This window comes from Podarcis liolepis (genome assembly GCF_965112155.1).
Source record: "Podarcis liolepis genome assembly, chromosome: 9".
Classification (NCBI taxonomy): domain Eukaryota; kingdom Metazoa; phylum Chordata; class Lepidosauria; order Squamata; family Lacertidae; genus Podarcis; species Podarcis liolepis.
Window position 1 is genome coordinate 61,413,829 of NC_139564.1, and position 21,252 is coordinate 61,435,080.

At 46.9% G+C, this 21,252-nt stretch overlaps 1 long non-coding RNA gene across 1 annotated transcript; it reads left to right on the forward strand.

Moving 5' to 3' along the window:
* The first annotated feature begins 2,379 nt into the window (after positions 1-2,379).
* LOC310686466 lies at positions 2,380-4,215 on the forward strand. The gene is made up of 2 exons (XR_014515947.1): positions 2,380-3,167; positions 3,963-4,215. It is a non-coding gene; the product is annotated as an uncharacterized lncRNA (long non-coding RNA).
* The last annotated feature ends 17,037 nt before the right edge of the window (positions 4,216-21,252 follow it).

Sequence of the window (21,252 nt, forward strand, 5' to 3'; positions counted from 1 at the left end):
AGCGAGCCTTGATTAACAAATAAATATCTCACGGCTTGGCCTCAATTACCTGCAAGAGTTTGGAAACTGCTTTCCCACGATGCGCATTCCACATTGCTTTGGGAGTGTGTAGATCAGGGGTGGGAAAACTTTACCAGCCTGAAGGTCACATTCCCTTGTGAGGAATCTTCCGGAAGACACAATGCAATGGTGGGTGGAGCCAGAAGCAAACGAGGGCAAACCAATGGATGCGACTCTTGCCTTTGTGCAGAATCCATTAGTGGTTTATGCTCACACCTCTCTCCATCCAAGCAAAGAAGAGACACTGCAGGTAGGCAAAAGACCTCAAGGTGGGCATGGCGCAAGGTTGGCCAAGGGACTGCTTCAAAGCCCAGACAGAGAGTTCTGGAAGGAAGCAGGTAGATGCTATCAACAACAACAACAACAACAACAACAACAATAATAAAATTTTATTTATATCCCACCCTCCCCAGCCAAAGCTGGGCTCAGAGCGGCTAACAACAATAAAAGTAACACAGCATTCTAAAATCAATTCATTTTAAAACCAAATCAGAATCAAATTAATGGCAACCATTGGGCTAGAGTTCTACGGGGATTACCAAAGGAGGGGGTCAGATTGTGCCTTGGCCAAAGGCCTGGTGGAACAGCTCTGTCTTGCAGGCCCTGCGGAAAGATGTCAAGTCCCGCAGGGCCCTAGTCTCTTGTGACGGAGCTTCCCACCAGATCGGGGCCACAGCCAAAAAAGCCCTGGCTCTGGTTGAGGCCAGCCTAACCTCCCTGTGGCCCGGGACCTCCAAGATGTTTTTGTTTGAAGGTCATCCGTGGGATGTACAAGGAAAGGCGGTCCCATAGTTACGAGGGTCCTAGGCCATATAGGGCTTTAAAGGTTAAAACTAGCACCTTAAACCTGATCCTGTACTCCACCGGGAGTCAGTGCAGCTGGTATAGTACCGGGTGAATGTGATCCCGCGGCGAGGACCCCATAAGGAGTCTCACCACGGCATTCTGCACCCGCTGGAGTTTCTGGGTCACTCTCAAGGGCAGCCCCACGTAGAGTGAGTTACAATAATCAAGTCTGGAGGTGACCGTCGTATGGATCACAGTAGCTAGGTCAGGGCGAGAGGAGCCAACTGCTTAGCTTGGCGGAGATGAAAAAATGCCGCCTTTGTTATAGCTGCAATCTGCGCCTCCATGGAAAGGGAGGTGTCGAAGATTACACCCAAACTCTTAACGGTTTTTTGATGCAGTTCTTTGCACACAAACATCCTGATGAGCCCAGAACCTATGGAATTCTTGTGCTTTAAGCATCCGCCTAAACTACATCCTGTGTGGGGTTTACTCCACTCAGGCAAATAAGGTCCCAATGCTGATATGAGTCCAGAAGCTATAAGACTGCCATCCTCCCTCAGAAACAAGTTGTTCACACTGAAGGAGCCCAACAGAATGGAAGCAATATAGCAGCAAGTGACTTGGGATCGTGTCTCCAGAATCACGTGGTTCCTAAGAAAAGGGGGATTCTGGGTTATGGGATTAGCAATCTGTCTCAAACTGTTTACAACAAGGATGGAGAATCTAGTCCTCCAGATGTTGTTGGAGTCCAGCACCTGTCAGCCCCAGCTGCTATGGCCAATGGCCAGGGATGATGGGAGCTGTAGTTTAACAACTCCTGGAGGGCCCCAATCCTCTATCCCTGGTCTATAGGGCCTTCCTCTCACCTAAAGCTTGAGTGGCACAATGAAGATTACCTAGTCCCAACAAGCCTTGCCCTGATCAGTCCTGGAAGAGCTGACAATAGTAAGCATAAAAGCTATGTTAGAGCATCTGGAGATCCAAAAAAAGATATCTAGCTCAGCCTAAATTAGTGGAAGAATTTAGTATGATGAACTGAGAGTGATAGATCGTTATGCAAACATGAATTTGCAAACTTTTATTAAAAATGAAGATATTATCTTGCTGCTGGACATGATTTAATGGTGACAAATAATGTCCACAAGTGTGGAGTGTTCATACCGACGGATCAAGTTACAGAACTGGCTCTTGGATCCACCCTTTTTATTTATATCGCATGAATGGTAGTATAACTAACTTTTAGTTTCTTGTATTCCGTGCCAAAATCTTACAAAACGTTTTAAAACAATGTCCATGCCTTTTCTTTTAAATATTATAAACAGTGCATTCAAAGTGCCATTTTTTAATAAAACAAAACATGAGAAAACTGCTGTCTAGCTTTGGACTATAAGTTCCTCACGGACAGGGATATAGCATGATTTTGATGGGGCGTGAACCAGGTGCACTCTGCCTGTCACCGGGGATCTGGAGCCTGGCCTGGCCTTGCCGCCGTGCCCCCAGTGCCAGGACTCACCATGAACACCTCCCTTGTTCTTTTGTAATGGCAACAGCACCCACCTGAGAGATGCTGGAACTGAGTTCCAGTAAGGTCCAGCTAAAAAAAAAGCTCTGCAAATCAGTCTCTTTCTGGTCTCTGTCACTTTTGTGTGTATTTACCTGGAAGTCCTTTGACATTAGGCCATTTTCAGAGAAGCCTTGGCCCATACCATAGTCAACTTCCTAACAACAACAACTAATAATAATAATAATAATTACTATTATTTATACCCCACACATGTGGCTGGGTTTCCCAAAAGAACATTAAAAATATGATAAAAGATCAAACATTAAAAACTTCCCTAAACAGGGCTGCCTTCAGATGTCTTCTAAAAGTCAGATAGCTGTTTATTTCCTTAACATCTGATGGGAGGGTGTTCCACAGGGTGGGTGCCACTACCAAGAAGGCCCTCTGCCTGGTTCCCTGTAACTTGGCTTCTCGCAGTGAGGGAACCGCCAGAAGGCCCTTGGAGCTGGACTTCAGTGTCCGGGCTGAATGATGGGAGATGCTCCTTCAGGTATACTGGGCCAAGCAAAAATAACTACTGATCAAGGATCTAAAATTATTTGTGGGGGTTTTAGGAATATCCCTTCTACATTAGAACCAGGACACCGAGCCCAGAGAGACTTCTGCTCTCATGAATTGTGCTGTTGTTATGCAACTCTGATCAGTCTGCGCACCTTTCCGTCTTTAATGTACCTAATACCTCCATTGTGATTTTCTCTTTGGTCTCCCGGCATTTCTTTCAGACCGAGGGTTAAACTTCGCAGAAACTTAGCAGGTATGGCTTTGGCTTTGAAACAAGGGACTGGAGGGCATATCTTACTTGACATGTTGCATTGTGAATTTCGAGCAAGGGTGTGGGAGGTCTAGCCTGACTTTGTTTGCGATCTGCACAGGTGTGCTTAGAACTTCAAAGCCAACTACAGTAGAGTTTACAGCTAGGAGAGGGGGGAGGGAAACATTTGTCAAACCCACAACAGCAAAAATCTGCTGAATATTCAGGTGGAGCCTTTTTCCCTCAAGTAATCAGCTCTGAACATCTATTTCCACATAAATGGAGGGTCTTCTCTGTAACACCTGAGACACCGATCAACTTGAAACAGGTTTCCCCTCCCACACAACAGTTGGATTTGTCCTGCCTGTTAAATATTATCTTGCACTTTCAATCTAATTTAATTTATACCAGTGAAGCGCATGGTTGATGAGGCCATGCTTCAGATGTGGCAGTCACAAGAGTTTTGCATCCCCACCCTGGAAACAGGTGTGGCGAAACATGGAATGTGAGTAGTGGTCTGAGTGCGCTAACCAGCAATCTTTGCAATGTCTGCATGTTTAAAGGGCACTGCACATGGCGCTCTCTTTTGCATCAGATTATTCGGGAGGAGTGTGTGAGAGAGATACTTCAAAGGCGGCCTTCTGAAAGTAAATGCCATCTTTCAATTGACTGCCACAACCTTCAAGGGAGATATCAAATCGTATAGCATTTTGCATGGGCGTGGGGTCAAACTGGTGCTCATTTGTGAAAGACCTAATAACTTTGTCCTCAGTGACCACAGAACTACTTTTATTCAAGTGCCTGGAGATAGTTTATCACGTTGGATTTTCTTCCCCCGCCTTGAAAACAGATGTGATACCTCAGCTGATCCTCGTCACGACCCAAGGAGAACTCAAAGAACTCCTAAGTAGGGATGGAAGGATATGTCGACTTTGACTCTCATTTTTCCAGTCTGAAATTCAGTCCTCCACATTTTGTGGTGATATTTTTAATTTTTTAAAAATCAGCATTTTCGTGCAAATATCTCCTAATAAACCCATTTTTAAATGCAGTTTGGACTAATGTAGACATTTTTGCAAGCAATTCCCCCTATAATATATCTCATATGTTATTTTAAACTAATATATTCATTTTTATCCACAGTTTTGCCTAATGCAGTCGTACCGTGGTTCTTGAATGCCTTGTGACTCGAACATTTTGGCTCTCGAATGCTGCAAACCAGAAGTGATCCAGTTCGCGAACATGTGATGGCTTCCGATTGGGCGCAGGAAGCTTCTGCAGCCAATCGGAAGCTGCGCCTTGGTTTTCAAATGTTTTCAGAAGTCAAACAGACTTCCGGAACGGATTCCATTTGAGAACCAAGGTACGACTGTATGTGCATTTTGGTTGGAAAGCTGCATCACAAAATTCAGACGAGTGCAAATTTCAAAGGATGGCTGTGTTTTGGTTCACTTTTTGTTTAGGAAAGTGTGAATTAGTTAGAGCTGTCTTTAACTGTGGACCGAATCAAATTTGTCCTCCATCCCTACTGACAACTTAATCTTGTCCTGTCTGAATTGGCAGTACAGCCTGGAATGTACCCAACCCATCCCTGTAGCCGCATTATTTAGCAGAAGACGAATAATTACTATATTTGGGAAGTAATATTTGGAGAATTATATAAAATGAATTTTGAGGACTTCCTCCTACTTCAAGATGTAAATCAATTAGATGTTGGAACTTTGAATTCTCTTCTATGCAATGGTAGAATGGAGACCTGGCCAATAAGGAGAAAATTGTTGTTGTTGTTTAGTCGTTTAGTCATGTCCGACTCTTCGTGACCCCATGGACCAGAGCACGCCAGGCACTCCTGTCTTCCACTGCCTCCCGCAGTTTGGTCAGACTCATGTTTATGGCTTCGAGAACACCGTCCAACCATCTCGTCCTCTGTCATCCCCTTCTCCTTGTGCCCTCCATCTTTCCCAACATCAGGGTCTTTTCCAGGGAGACTTCTCTTCTCATGAGGTGGCCAAAGTATTGGAGTCTCAGCTTCAGGATCTGTCCTTCCAGTGAGCACTCAGGGCTCATATCCTATCCAGAAAGGAGAAAAATTACTTATAATAAATACAATTATTGTATCACAAGCTTTTGATGTTATTTGGCCATCAATCAAACATGGGGGTTTCTCTTTTTTGAGGGGGACCCTGTTCTGATTCTTATTCATTTCATTCTTATTTCTACGTGCACTTTTCCTAAAAATGTTATCGGCTTTAAATAACCATCACAACAGCAAACAATGCACTAAGTTGTAAATTGCGTTGCAGACATGACTTCAGACCTAGTGGACCACATTTAGATTTGGAGTGCAAGTCTGATCCATTTGAGATCAATCCGAGTTAACTGGGAGCGGGGTACATTCCCAGACTGCCTTTGTAATGGATGGCAATGATTACAGGGAGGGTTAAAAACTTGGGAGCTGCAACCTTCATAGCCGACTCTCTGACTTTGGAGGGTGCTTTGCTGGGTCAACCGAAAACTAGCTAACAAAACCAGCACAACATTCGTTTTCATTTGCTTCGTGATGATCTCAGTCTCCCTGGAGACTGCCGTGTGTTGCAAAACACAGGCTCGAGCCCTGCAGATGGTTAGGGCGGGGCTATCCATCTTAGGATGGCCTCAACAGGGTGTGTCCTTTGAAGGCTGGGGGTGAGCCCTGCGTATCTTATCTGCTGGAGTCAGCTGCCAGTGTTAGACGAGTACATGTTGTTTCTTTTTAAAGCGCTGGTCGTGTGATCCTCCATCAGAAATGCTTGGGAGTCTTATTTTTTTCTGTTCAAAAACATTAGTTTAGGACGTAAAAAACAAGAACGCAATAAAGAATACAGTAAGATTCAGGAGAAAGCAATGAGAACGGAACAAAGGATCTAGGGCTATAATTCTGTGTATTCTTTCCTGGAAGTAAGCTCATTGTACACAGTGGGACATCTCAGTAAACATGCATAGAATTGCCCTGTCAGATTAATTGCTTAAACAGCTACTATCGCATGGACTTGCTAAGGAACATTGGAATTCATGTTATTATTCCTTCATATATTAGAGTGGCTTTGTATGTACCTGGTTAAATGAATAATACAATTGCAAGTGTGCCTTTGGAGAGGGGTGTTTGTGTGCAATATGCCAAATTTGGTTGGCTGTTAGGCATTAGGAACCTAGGAAGCAGGATTATGTAGATTCAGTATTGCCTGCACTGACTGGAAGGGGCTTCCTAGGGTTTCAGAGAGGGTGTCTCCTTGCCTTACCAGGGTGTGCCAGGAATTGAACCTGTGACCTTTTGCATGCAAACCAGATGCCTTAGCAACTGGGCTACAGCCCTTCTGCTTTGTCACATCTTTACCATTCCCAACATGATTCTGGATAGGTTATCATTTTGGAAGGATGAACAAGTGTGATGTGTGCCAAAATAGTTCTGAAACAAAGGGGAAGTGAGCAGGGAGGAGAGGAGGAGGAGGAGGAGGAGGAGGAGAAGAAGAAGAAGAAGAAGAAGAAGAAGAAGAAGAAGAAGAAGAAGAGAAGAAGAGTTTGGATTTGATATCCCGCCTTTCACTCCCTTTAAGGAGTCTCAAAGCGGCTAACATTCTCCTTTCCCTTCCTCCCCCACAACACACACTCTGTGAGGTGAGTGGGGCTGAGAGACTTCACAGAAGTGTGACTGGCCCAAAGTCACCCAGCAGCTGCATGTGGAGGAGCGGGGAAGTGAACCCGGTTCACCAGATTACGAGTCTACTGCTCTTAACCACTGCACCACACTGGCAATAAAGGTAACTCTTTTGGGGAATAGTCCCTCTGCTCCTCCCAGCCCCATTTTCATCCCCAAACTGTTTGCCTTATAATGTTCCTCACATTCCAGCTGGGAGCCAAGTGTCTGTTTAGAAAACGACATAGTGGAAGGGTGCAGGGAGCAGTGGCGTAGCGTGGGTTGCCAGGGCCCAGGGCTGTGCAGAGGAGGTGGGTGGGAGAGAGAGAAACTGACAGAGTACGCATGTGCATTCAACTGCACCCGCGTCACCCAGGAGATTGCAGCTGCAGAGATAAGAAAAGAAGAGCTGTTCCATTGTCTGGATAGGTCACTTCCTGGTTTGCATGGAGAAGATGTTTTCAGTGGAGCCCAGTCACGGAAGCACACAGCTGTGTTGAGGCAGCACCGGGTGTTGAAATTTTGTGCCCCCTAACAATTTTGCACCTGGGACAACCACCCCTGTGACCCCACACCATGCCACCAGCAGGGAGTGAGTCCTGCTGTACCTTAAAGATTAACCTGATTTATTGTGGTTCTTGGAGGCAAAGCTTACTTCACTTGATAAACAAAAGATATCGCCAGGAGAAGAAAGCCAAACATATGTCGCTCTGCAATGAGCATCCTAGAAGGGAGTAAACTTTCCTGCTCCAAAGGATAGCAAACAGAACCCGAATTCAAAAAATAGAATTCGAAGGCAATTTTTCAAGGAGCTGCAACGTAGCCCTCCCTGTTACCTTGGATCCAAACCAGAAACTAAACGAAACCAGTACTGCTAAGCGGTTCACAATTGAAACTAAGAGAATAAAAGGCAAGGCTTTTGGACAGTTATTTTCAGCGTATATAAGGAAGGCTCTCTCTCCTTCCAGTCATAGACAGATTGGCAGAAAACCAGAAAGCATAGAAGGGAGTGTGAAAGACAAGCGAATTCTGGAACTGGTTATTCTCTAGGGTAAAAATGGTTCCTTGTCCATACTACGAGTACAGTCCTATACATGCCTACTCAGATGTAAGTCTCATTGAGTTTGCAAGGGCTTCCTCCCAGTTCCAGGTAAGGTTGCAGCCGAAATTCTTATTTAATAGAAAAGGAGAGACCACAGCCTCTCACCATGTTTTCATGTGACAGCCCTGCTTTCCGGTGAAGCACCTACCTCTCCGTAACATGTTTTTCATTCAGTACAATTTGTTCTCCTTTTTCTGTCCAGCGTGACTGCTGGGTTATTGTTGTTGTTTTCTCGCTAAATCGCACTCGGCTCCACCTAGCAAACCACTCCCTTGAGGTTAGGCTGCAACCTTCCCTTTCAGATAAACGTAGAGAGGAACAGATGCCGAAGGGCCCGATGTGCTATTTCTCACCACGGGTAAAAACTCAGCACTTCTCATTTCCCCTGGTCCCGATTATGGACTCAGTCAAGAGCAAATCTTTGATACACCAAAGTTATTCTGCAGTTTTCAGGCATTGTTTTGCTTGCTTTATAAGGTTGCACAGTAACCGTGCAGAAAGTGAATTCTGCTTTTATCAAATCCAATCGCCTCTATAATTAGGAAGAAGATGGATGCAACGTGAAAGTTAAGCACAAGTGGTTTTTGAGCGCATTTTTTTCTGTCCTGAAAATGGACGGCTCTCAGAATGCAGCAAATGTGTGCTCAAACTACTTCCACCACAGTCAAAACATTGCATCTGTCTTCACCTTTAATCAATGCTCATTTGGTGTGGAAGAACAGACCTTGCTTGTTCAACTCAAGGCACCAGAAAGATGAGGCAGTTTCTGGCATACAGATCAGAAACTTCCTGGTCTCTGGGAATCAGGGCCACATATACTTAGTCCCATTAAATTTTATGAGCTTACTTCTTATTAGACATGCATAAAATTACATGGTTCATCTCCCAATTCCCATCCCCAAAATTCCTAGCATCCGACACATTTTAATCTTTTGGAATGGGGGTGTATGGGATGTTAGAGGAGGGGTAGTATCTCTGGTGGGGGGATGTATCTGGGAGAAAAAAAGGGTTAGGAGTAAACCCCACACAAATCCAGAGTGGAGTTCCTAAGGCAGTTGGATGGTGCTTTGTACATCTCTGGCATCTCTTCAGCTAAGCTGGTGGCAAATGTTGTTGTTGTTTAGTCGTTTAGTCATGTCCGACTCTTTGTGACCCCCTGGACCAGAGCACGCCAGGCACTCCTGTCTTCCACTGCCTCCCGCAGTTTAGTCAAACTGATTCTGGTCCAACCATCTCGTCCTCTGTCGTCCCCTTCTCCTAGTGCCCTCCATCTTTCCCAACATCAGGGTCTTTTCCAGGGAGTCTTCTCTTCTCATGAGGTGGCCAAAGTATTGGAGCCTCAGCTTCACAATCTGTCCTTCCAGTGAGCACTCAGGGCTGATTTCCTTCAGAATGGATCGGTTTGATCTTTTTGCAGTCCATGGGACTCTCAAGAGTCTCCTCCAGCACCATAATTCAAAAGCATCAATTCTTCAGTGATCAGCCTTCTTTATGGTCCAGCTCTCACTTCCATACATCACTACTGGGAAAACCATAGCTTTAACTATACGGACCTTTGTTGGCAAGGTGATGTCTCTGGTGCCAAATGCATCGCTCTGCTTTTCTTTGGACTGCATCAGCAAGGCTAAGAGGGAGACCTTGTTGTCTGGGCAGTCCAGGACCTCCACACACACTGCCCAGGCTTGCGCCCAGGAGAGAGATCAATTCAGTACAGCTAGCACAGCAGTTTGGCTTCACCCCTGAGACGCACTCGATTGTCTTTCAAGACACATAGACACCAAGAAGCTTTGGAATAAATGATATTGGGGGCTCATTTAAGGAGGTAGACACTCTTGCTCAAGCCGCCCTCCTCCCCAAAATGTAGAGAAAACATTGCCTATACAACCAGGGTAGACATCCTCCACTAAGATGGTCCTCATGACAGAATGGTGCATGCTCTAGTTATCTCCCAGCAATGCACTTTATGTGAGGCTAACTTTAAGGATGACCCGGAAACTACTACTAATCCAGAATGCGGCAACTAGACACTAGAATGGGAGTGGCCTCCTAGACCATATAACAACGGTCCTGAAAGACTTACATTGGCTCCCAGTACGTTTCCGAGCACAATTCAAAGTGTTGCTGTTGACCTTTAAAGCCCTAAACGGCCTCGGCCCAGTATACCTGAAGGAGTGTCTCCACCCTCATCGTTCAGCCCGGACACTGAGGTCCACCGCCGAGGGCCTTCTGGCGGTTCCCTCACTGCGAGAAGTGAGGTTACAGGGAACCGGGCAGAGGGCCTTCTCGGTGGTGGCACCCGCCCTGTGGAATGCCCTCTCATCAGATGTCAAGGAAATAAACAACTATCTGACTTTTAGAAGACACCTGACGGCAGCCTGAAGCCAGGCCTGTATAGGTAAGTTTTTAATGTTTGATGTTTCACTGTGTTTTTAATATTATGTTGGGGGCCGCCCAGAGTGGCTGGGGAAACCCAGCCAGATGGGAGGGGTATAAATAATAAATAAATTACTATTATTATTACTCAATGGGGTGAAATATAGAGAGGCACTGCACTCTCTGAATAAGGGTTTCTACAATGCGCTCTCTCTCCATGCCCTTGGCCCATCATAATGATAGCACCTTGCTAGCCCTCAATATTCCGCAACTTCTGCCAGCAGCCATCCGTTCTAGTTAAGTGTATTTGTTCTGCGTTTGATTTGGAGGTCATGTCTCTGACCCAAATCTATAACGTAGGCATGTCTTCTTTCAGAAAACCAACACCACGAATCTGGAGAATGGTGTGTGATATATCCTTTGGCCAAAGGCCTAACTAGGAGAAAACTTACGTGTGCTTGTTCTGAAAGCCATGCAGCCCGACATTTTTGAACGCTTCAATATTTGATCCTCCAACTTTTCTCCTCTCCAAGTGGAGGCGAGGTTTTCCAGAGCTGTCGAATTGAGATGTCAGCTTATGCAAGAACAGCTGTTTCAATCTTGAGTAAATGTGTACACACAGGGGAAAAAACTTCTTCGCTGTTTAATCTAATCTCTCCATCATGATTTTAATGGAAATCTTATTAGCGACATTTTTTGCATGTCGGTAACACTAAGAAGTCAATTTGTTTCGTTTCTCTCTTGGACTGTGTGTGTGTGTGGGGGAAGACTACAGAAAATTGCACTAAATGAGAATTGGGTGGGGAGCAATTGAATGAGATATGACGATGGCTGGAATCCTAAATGGAAGTAAAGGCTGATCTATACAGTCAGATCAGTCTCAGGGAAGACAGGTCCTAGGATGTGTAGTTTTCAACTCCAGGTACAGGACAGTATGCTAAAATGTTTCAACACCTCTAGTTTCCTCTACCTAGTGAAAAGAAGATCATCAATTTAGCTTTTCCCCTGATGTGTCAGTTTTCTCCACACATGGAGAATGAGCAATTGCTTACAAGGGGAAAACTTTCAGATATATCTGTCTATGATATGAAGTGGTTTGGTCCTAGGTTCTGTGCCACATGTTTTATTATAGATGCCCCTGTGATGTTAACATATGAGAGAGAGTGCTGGAGGTGAAATAGTTAAACAGGTTACCCAATCAGGACCCAGGGGGGTGGAGTCAGAAGGACTATAAAACCAGCTCTGGGAGGAGTTCATTGGGAGTTGGGTGGTTGGTTGGAGTGGGAATGAATTGAGATAGAGTTTGTGGGTAGGTTGGGTTAGTGCAGTGTTTCCCAACCTTTTTTGGGCAAAGGCACACTTGTTTGATGAAAAAAATCTCGCGGCACACCACCATTACAGCCCCGTGACGTCAGCGCGCAGCGTCACGCCGGGAGGGACGCACGAAAGTGAAAGTTTTCAATTTTTTTCCCTCCTCCTTGCCGGGGAACCTCCAAGCTTTGGGGGTGGGGGGGGAGGAGGCAGCAAAGCGAGGGACTGAGGGACGGCGGCAGCTGAGGCGGCGGCGGCTGTTGTGGTGGTGGCGGCGATAGCGGGCGGAGGAGGGGGCGGCGGCGGGGCCGAGGTGGCCGGCGGCGGCAGCGGGGGAGGCGGCGGCGGGTGGAGCAGGAGGGCGGCCAAGGCCGGTGAGGGAGTAGGGTTGCCCGGGGCTTGAGGAGCCGTCGCCGGGAGTTGCTGCTGCTGTTGTTGCTGCTGCTGCCCGGACATGCCGGCCTCCTCCTCGTCCGCTGTCTCGCGCTCCTCCCTTTTGCACGCGCTGCCCCGCCGCCGCCCCATTGGCTGGGTCCTGTCAGCTGATCCTGTGTTATTTCCTGTGTGTGTGTGTGTGAGGGGAGAATGGAGAGAGAAACCCGGCTCGACGCGGATCCTCGCCGCCGCCGCCTCTCACCGCCCGACTTGCCCGCCTCCCTCCCACGGCACACCAGCCAACGTCTCACGGCACACTAGTGTGCCGCGGAACACCGGTTGGGAAACACTGGGTTAGTGTAGCGAAATAGGCTGAGTCAGGAACAGTTAGGGGCTAGGCAGAGAAGTAAATATCGGAGAGATGGTTTAGTGAGTGAGAGCAGGTAGCGAAAGTTATAGGTCTGGATAGGCACCCCATGAATGTAATTGACTGATACTGTTTATGAAACCACACGCTTGTTAAACTGCAATAAATAAACAAAAGTTTATGTTTCAGTTTAACCCTGACTGGACTCAGTATTGTCCCAGGTAGGGCCTGGGTGGTGGCAGCGAGAAATAAAGTGGTGGCACAGGGATCAATAGACAGTGAAACGTCCGGGGCCCCTGTGTGATCGCCACAGGCCCCCCCCCACCGGAAACATAGGATCAGACAATCGTAGAGTTACATACATATAGAAAAACGATAATTTAGAATGTTGCCTATCTAGGATCAAACAAACACAAGAGGAGTGATAAGGGGCCAGACAGCAGAATCTCAGAGATTCAACTGACTTTGCACATGACACCAGATGTGAGGGAGCTGATGCGATGCTGCTCCTAACCACATTGCCACAGGAAATAACCCCACCCACAGAGGAGGTGCCCACCCTACAGTTCTTCCTCATGCCGGTGTTTCCTAAGGAACGACACTGATATGGAGACCAGCCACAGCAGGGACTCTTTCAGGGTTTGTCAGGGTTCCTCTCGTTATTCTGGCAAAGGGCGCAGGTGGCGCTGTGGTCTAAACCACTGAGTCTCTTGGGCTTCCTGATCAGAAGGTCAGCAGTTCAAATCCCTGCGACAGGGTGCACTCCCGTTGCTCTGTCCCAGCTCCTGCCAATCTAGCAGTTCGAAAGCATACCAGTGTAAGTAGATACAGTATTTTTCCGTGTATAACATGCCTCCATGTATAAGACATCCACAATGTAATTTTTAATTTTCAAAATTAAGAATTGGGGGGAGGAATCCCCCATAGTTGTTGAGCTTTTTTTTAGAGGGGATTGCTGAAAATCGCATAAATCGCATACCTGCCAGACCGCAAAATCCACCAATCTTCTGTCCCCTCTCTGACAAAAGCAGCCACCAGTGACAATCTATGACTCATGGCAGTAATTGATCTCAAGTCCCCACAATGCACTATCCATGTATAAGACAACCCCCTATTTCTAACATGATTTTTGGGTAAAAAATGCAGTCTTATACACAGAAAAGTACGGTAAATAGGTACCGCTGTGGCAGGAATGTAAGTGGTGTTTCCATGCACTCTGGTTTCCATCACAGTGTTCCATTGCACCAGAAGTGGTTTAGTCATGCTGGCTACATGACCCGGAAAGCTATCTGTGGACAAACACTGACTCCCTTGGCCTGAAAGCGAGATGAGTGCCGCAACCCCACAGTCGCCTTTGACTGGACTTAACCATCCAGGGGTCCTTTACCTTTTACCATTATTCTAGCAAGACAGGAAGGAGAGGCTGCACAACAGTTCCTCTACTGATAGCATCATGCGAGATCCAGTCTTCATGCTAATAAAGGTAAAGGGACCCCTGACTGTTAGGTCCAGTTGTGGCCGACTCTGGGGTTGCGGCGCTCATCTCGCTTTATTGGCCGAGGGAGCTGGCGTACAGCTTCTGGGTCATGTGGCCAGCATGACTAAGCCGCTTCTGGCAAACCAGAGCAGCGCACGGAAACACCGTTTACCTTCCCGCCGGAGCGGTACCTATTTATCTACTTGCACTTTGATGTGTTTTCAAACTGCTAGGTTGGCAGGAGCTTCATGCTAATAGTGGATACCAAATGGAGCACAAGGCAGCCCTGTAATGCTGAAAAAACCCCAAAACAATTATATTGCAAGAGTCAAGGTAACCTATTCAATTTATTATTTATCTATGACCATACAACTTTAAAACCATTGCTTCATAAAATAAATTTGGTAGCCAACAATTCCCAGTGGCTAGATCTCCATTCAGCCTGCATGTTAGCAAACTGACACATATAAATGTACTGTATTATTTGGTGTGTAGGCAAACCATGCCAGATTATTTTTAGCCCAATGGTCTGTACAGCCTCAGGTGGATTTCTGTTTACAGCAGCATGGGCATAGCCAGGATTTTTATTAGGAGAAGGCAGGCCTTTTGTGTGTGGGGGGGGGACCTCAGTTTGCTATGTATTTTTATTGATTTTTATTGATAGGGGGGCAGCTGCCCCTCCTTGTCTCCCCTTGATACCGCGGTGTTTCCAAAACTTGGGTCCTCAGCTGTTTTGGGAGTACAATTCCCATCATCCCAGGCCCCTGGTCCTGCTAGCTAGGGGTGATGGGGTTTGTAGTCCCCAAACAGCTGCAGACCCAAATTTGAGAAACACTGATTTACAGTTTGCACTCGAGAGAACTCTTCCACAGCCAGATGTTAGTGTTCCTCAGTGGCAAATCAACAAGTCCGAACAAAAGAAGCTTGAGCATGAAAGTAGAAGGAGCCCTTGGAAGGGATGATGTTACTTTTAGCTATTTGGGGAATTTATTTCCCCCAAAACTTTAAAAAAACGAAACCTGTAGGCATCCTTAAATAAATAAATAAAAGTGACACGGGCCAAACCGCACAGGAATTCTTCCTCGCAGCGCCATACCTGCATCGTATTGAAACAAAATGCTACTGCTGCTCTTTACAAGTATCATTTACAGCTTTTGGAAAGTACTGGTGGCTCGACTCCATTTGGCAGTACAGTGCTGCGTTCACTTGGCAGCGTTCTCTCAGGTACCTGGGGCTTGTTACGATTGTGTGTCAAATCACAGGAAGTCCGCAACATTTTGCATGTCTGTCTGTTGGCTCAGGTATATAAATTCTGTGTTGTCCTATGGAGTGGTCCAGGAACATTTCAGGTAGACTCTGTACAGTGGTACCTCGGGTTACATACGCTGCAGGTTACATACGCTTCAGGTTACAGACTCTGCTAACCCAGAAATATTACCTCGGGTTAAGAACTTTGCTTCAGGATAAGAACAGAAATCTTGCAGCGGTGGCACTGCGGCAATGGGAGGCCCCATTAGCTAAAGTGGTGCTTCAGGTTAAGAACAGTTTCAGGTTAAGAACGGACCTCCGGAACCAATTAAGTACTTAACCCGAGGTACCACTTTATTAGCTGTGGGTGGCATGGAGGGGTGTGTGTGGCTATGCCGCTCACCTGACCTTCCTCTAGCTTTATGGCTGCTGCCTGGCAAGATGGACACAGGGAGGCAGCAGTAAGGATGGTGCCCTGCAAGACCTGTACCTGCAGAGCCAAGCCAGTGCTCCTGCCATCGTGTTTGCACTGCGCCTCCTCTCTCCTCCTGTTCTCCATCCCAATATACAGCAGTGTAAAAATCTCAAAGCAATATTTTGAATCCAAGATCAAGGATGGGAGAAAAAGGCCTTTGTAACTAGCCCTTAGGACCAGTGGCGTAGCGTGGGTTGTCAGCACCCGGGGCAAGGCAAGTAATTTGCGCCCCCTAACCTGTGGATTTGCGCACCCTAACTCTAACCCCCAGATGTTGCGCCCAGTGCGGCCGGCCCCCCCTGCACCCCCCACGCTACGCCACTGCTTAGGACTCTCCGTAGTCCACAGCATTCCCCCCAACCACCACCACCCTCGCCCTTTACCAGGCCTGTTTTGCACCCGCCTTAAGTGGTTTTGCCTGGCTGGAATGTATTCCTCAACTCTGATCATGCATTTTGCTTCCCCAAATGGAGGATAATAGCGAAAGAAATAAGTTTGTGCAGAAACTAGCCCCCTGTACGAAGGCAAATTTCACATATTTAAATTTAATTGTTCTACATGCCTTTGCCACTGTCATGCAATCCTGGGAAGGTTATGCAGAAAGGTGCTTTTCTCCTTCAGCTAAGAAGTAACCTTAAGGTGGGGGGAGGACTTGGGGGAGGGGGGGTGCTGCAAGGAGATAAATAGCAGACTTAGCAATGGCAGCGCTCTTCCCATCTCTGTGTCTGTTTTGCTCTAAAGTGAGATTATACTTTTATTCTCACTCTCCATGATTTGAGAGAGTCCTGAGTTTAAACAAATTGATCAGCCACCATCAAATGTATTTGGGGAAAAACTTGGCTGGCCATCTTGTACAAACACACTCTCTCGTGTAATTCTGAATTCTTAACATTTCAGGGGGTGGGAGTTTTAGTGCTTGGCTTCTCCTTAAGCCCCTCCAGGAAGACCACGAGACCCTCAAGACCACAAGAATTTCCTGTTCTTCAATGTTTCATTATTTTCACTGTGCTTTCAACAACCACAGGAGAATAGAAAGCTATCCAATCTTTTTTTTTTCCTTGGATCCTAAACAATTGAAAAGGTATGTTTCCTGTTTTCTCTCTCCTTTCTTAAGTACTAGACAAAAAAGGTACAGATGTGTCAGATGGGGTGGCAGAAGTTCTTCACTCAAACTCAGTCGCTTTTTCTTGTCAAGGATGGATCACCTTGACTATCTGTCAATTGCCCAATCACTTCTTTATCATTTCCTTGTTTGGACCCTTAACCTCATTCGGAGGGCACAGGTCAGTGAGGAAAGTAAAAGGACCCCTGGACGGTTAAGTCCAGTCAAAGGCGACTCTGGGGTTGCGGCGCTCATCTCGCTTTCAGGCCGAGGGAGCCGGCGTTTGTCCACAGACTGCTTTCCGGGTCATGTGGCCAGGAGGACTAAACCACTTCTGGCGCAACAGAACATCGTGATGGAAGCCTGAGCGCACGGAAACACCGTTTACCTTCCCGCCGCAGTGGTACCTCTTTATCTAGTTGCACTGGTGTGCTTTCGAACTGCTAGGCTGGCAGGAGCTGGGACAGAACAACGGGAGCTCACTCGGTTACGGGGATTCGAACCGCCGGCCTTCTGATCGGCAAGCCCAAGAGACTCAGTGGTTTAGACCACAGCGCCACCTGTGGCAAGCATGCACATTGCATACAGGGTGTCCCAGGTTCAATCCCTAGAGCCTCCAGTTAGCAGGTGAGGTGAAAGATTTGTGCTTGAGAAAGAGAGCCATTGCCAGTATGGTATAGAAACACAAAAGAGTCTGACCTGGTAGAAAGCAGCATCCTTTTTGCCTTTATGTATTTCTAAATATTCACAGAGGGGAGGATAAGATTTTCCCATCAGTGGTTGGTGGGGCCAAGGTGGAGGGTGGGTGGAGCAACATTAGGCTGATGTCATGGACCAGTTGATGGTGGGAGGAGCCAGCTGGGGAACCACCAATGGAAGAAGGCTCAAAGCCTGGGCATGGGTGGTGGGACGACGATGAGTGGCCAGAGGGAGAAGGCTGGGAGGAGGTGTCAGAAGCTGAAGAGGTAACAGGGCTTTGTGAGTGGGGAGAGTCTGTGGTGGAGAGCAATCCAGAACCAGAGCTAGAAGCTACAGCAGGAGAGTAGGATGAGGGAGGCCAAGAGGCAGAAATGAGTCAGGCTGATAAAGAATCTCCTGCTGCAACAAGGTCACCTCCTTCCTGGGACTCAGCTACATTAGTAAAGAAAAAGCGCTTTATGCGAGTTATAACACTGGGACACCAGATGGCACTTTGGAGTCCCATCTTTCGCCAACGGGATTCCCCTTTATGAAGTTTACAATGTGTTTAACTGAATCGCTTTTTTGATGTGTCTTGATCTGGCCCAGGGTACACGGGTGGTGCTATGGGTTAAACCACAGAGCCTAGGACTTGCTGATCAGAAGTTCAGCGGTTCGAATCCCTGCGACGGGGTGAGCTCCCGTTACTCGGTCCCTTCTCCTGCCAACCTAGCAGTTTGAAAGCATGTCAAAGCGCAAGTAGATAAATAGGTACCGCTCCGGCGGGAAGGTAAACGGCGTTTCCGTGCACTGCTCTGGTTCGCCAGAAGTGGCTTAGTCATGCTGGCCACATGACCCAGAAGCTGTACGCCAGCTCCCTCGGCCAATAAAGCGAGATGAGCACCACAACCCCAGAGTCGGTCATGACTGGACCTAACGGTCAGGGTCCCTTTACCTTTACCTTTTAGATCTGGCCCAGGTTCTCCCAGAACCAGGAGAGACATGAAGAGGGTGGAAGAGAAGTTAGCTTTACACAGACGCGGTCTCAGATTGCTTGGGATAAACCCCGGAGTAGGGGGGACTTAGGCAGCTGTGGAGAGGTAGGGACCTTCAGTCTCAGCAACTGCTTCATAGGGGCAAGACCGACTGAAGAAGAGTTGCTGTGCTCAGAAGGCCCGACACTCTTGTGCAGATTCTGTTTTTTCTAATGAAGAGTTGACTCCATTTACTTTGTGGGGCTCATTGCTGACTTGTTCCTGACAGCTGCACTCCCATCATGTGAAAGCCAGAGGTTCCTATGCACACCTCTCTCCAACCAGCTGAGCAAGAGGCATAATTATCACAGTTCAAGGACACATCCCAAGTACCTGAGTGGGCCTGAGAAGGGCCATGCCCTGGAAGGAGACACAAGGTCCAGACAGGGAGACCTGCATTGAGATTTCCATCCTCTGCGCATGTGTCATTTCCCCCCTCTTCTGGTCCAATGCGTGGAAGGGAATTAATTGGGTGAGTCTGCGGGAGGCAATTGCAGGGAAGAATTTGTAAGTGGGGAAAGAGTTACCTTGCAAGCTAACTAGGGCAAATGCCCTCAAATTCACCTTAGGATTATGAAGGAGGTCTACGGAGATGGAAACCCTGTCTCCCAACACATAGCTCTGGCCTCAGACAGACTCTGACAAATAACTGTGACTCATCAGGGGCTGGTCAAGGTAAGTTTACTGGGCTTGTTGTAAATGTTTGCATATTCTTTTTTTCCTTTCTGTTACTTCTCCGCATTCACTCGCCTTTGGGTTATGAAACAGCTGGCCTTGTTTGAACCTCTCCCCTCCTTCTTTCAGCAGATCCCTCCCATCACTTGCTGCTTTCGGAACTGAGCTTCCCTTCCATCGCTCCTCTGATTACCCTGAAACCCATATCTGGAGAAAGGGACCTTGTCCCTCACAGGTTTTCTCTGGGATGCACACAGTGTATGGTGCTGTGTGACCTGGAGAACATGGAGAACATCTCCACCATGGAGAGATGTTCATAGGTTGAGCTCCAGACTTCATGCTTGTACCCAGACCACCGGTAAGGACCAAGCTTCTTGCGCCACAATTACTCTCAGCTTTGAATGCTCTCCTTGTCACTGTGCACAGTTGCAACAGTCTTAGAAATCATTGTTTTAGCGGTAGATTGCGTTTCCAGCACAACTTTCGCCAACTTGATGCTCTTCAGATATTTTGCTGTCATCAGGCCCAGTCAACACATAGTGATGGGGCAGAATAAGAAAAAGAAAAAGAATTTTATTATTATTATTATTGATATGCCTCCCATCTGACTGGGCTGCCCCAGCCACTCTGGGCAGCTTCCAACAAAATAAAGCATCAACCATTAAAATCTTTCCTGAAGAGGGCCGCCTTCAGATGCCTCCTAAAAGTCAAATAGTTGTTTATCTGTTTGATATCTGATGGGAAGGCAATGCTGGAGGGAACCAGGTTGGCAAAGGTTGTTCTTGCATAGCACTTTTTTAAAACACAAATGTTGTGTGGGCTGGGGGCTGGTAGAGAAATAACCAGATGGAAAAGGTTAGCTTCTAAGGCAGCTTCAACTGCCTCAAAACAATACCATATATTTGGAAGGCCCACATCTCTCCACAAGGCCCTGCTTTCTAGCCAGCTTTAAAATTCAAAATCTTTATGCTTTACTGTTGCTGAACTATTTTCCTCCAAGCTCATGACCAGGCAGTTGTCTACTAATTAGAAGCTGCCAGTCATCAAAGGTCCTTCAGCACAGCCCTTCAGCTAGTAAGCTGTGTACATACCTTGATTTTGCAAGGCCGCTTCATCTATGCAAAGAGGATGCTCGCAGAAAACATTTTCAAAAATGTATTTTAAATTTGTTTACAATCACCATCTAATCAATGCCCTTGTGGCACAGGCCAATATTGTTCCCTTTCTGAAGATGAGGTTGAAAAAGAGTGACTTCCTATAGGTTCCTCATCAATTTCCGGTCTGAGAACAGCTCCTTAATGCAACAACCAATATAGAAACTCGTAGATCTTACTACTAGTAGTAGCTGGAGTTGTTTGGCTCAATGGGGAAACATGTGGCCCACCCAGCTGAATGCACCTTAGGCGATGAGCATGCCAACCTCTTAGATTCTGGACAATTTATCTTTGCAGTTTCCGGAAGGGAGCAGAACAGAAGGATTTCTGTGCTCCCCCTAGACTGCGATTCCATGGCTGGTGAAGTGTGGCAATTATGGTGGATGTTGGCTCTGTCTGCCTCGTTAAGGGATACTGAAAGATGCAGTTAGGAATTGAATTCATTTATGTGAGAAAAGAAAGACACTTCAGATTAGTAGTGGTTTTCTTAAATGAATTGTTTGTGTGTGCAAAAGGCATAACAACCACCGTGGCTTAGATTTGGTGGGTTTGCTGATCAGAAGGTTGGTGGTTCGAATCCCCACGACGGGGTGAGCTTCTGTTGTTTGGTCCCAGCTCCTGCCCACCTAGCAATTCGAAAGCACATCAAGTGCAAGTAGATAAATAGGTACTGCTCCGGCGGGAAGGTAAACAGTGTATCCGTGCGCTGCTCTGGTTCACCAGAAGCTGCTTAGTCATGCTGGCCACGTGACCCAGAAGCTGTACACCGGCTCCCTCGGCCGGTAAAGTGAGATGAGTGCCATAACCCCAGAGTCGTCCACAACTGGACCTAACCATCAGAGGTACCTTTACCTTTACCTTTAAATACCTCTGCCCCAAGTAGTGGTAAATTTCAAAGTTCAGGAGCTCCTTGTGACAACCACGCCGCCAAAGAGAATCCAAAAAGGAAGGCAGCCATGTTGATCTATTATATCAGCTGGCAATCCTAGAAGAGAGAGCTGAAAAGTATGTTGGACTTTGGTGGGGGAATCACCTGGGCCCACA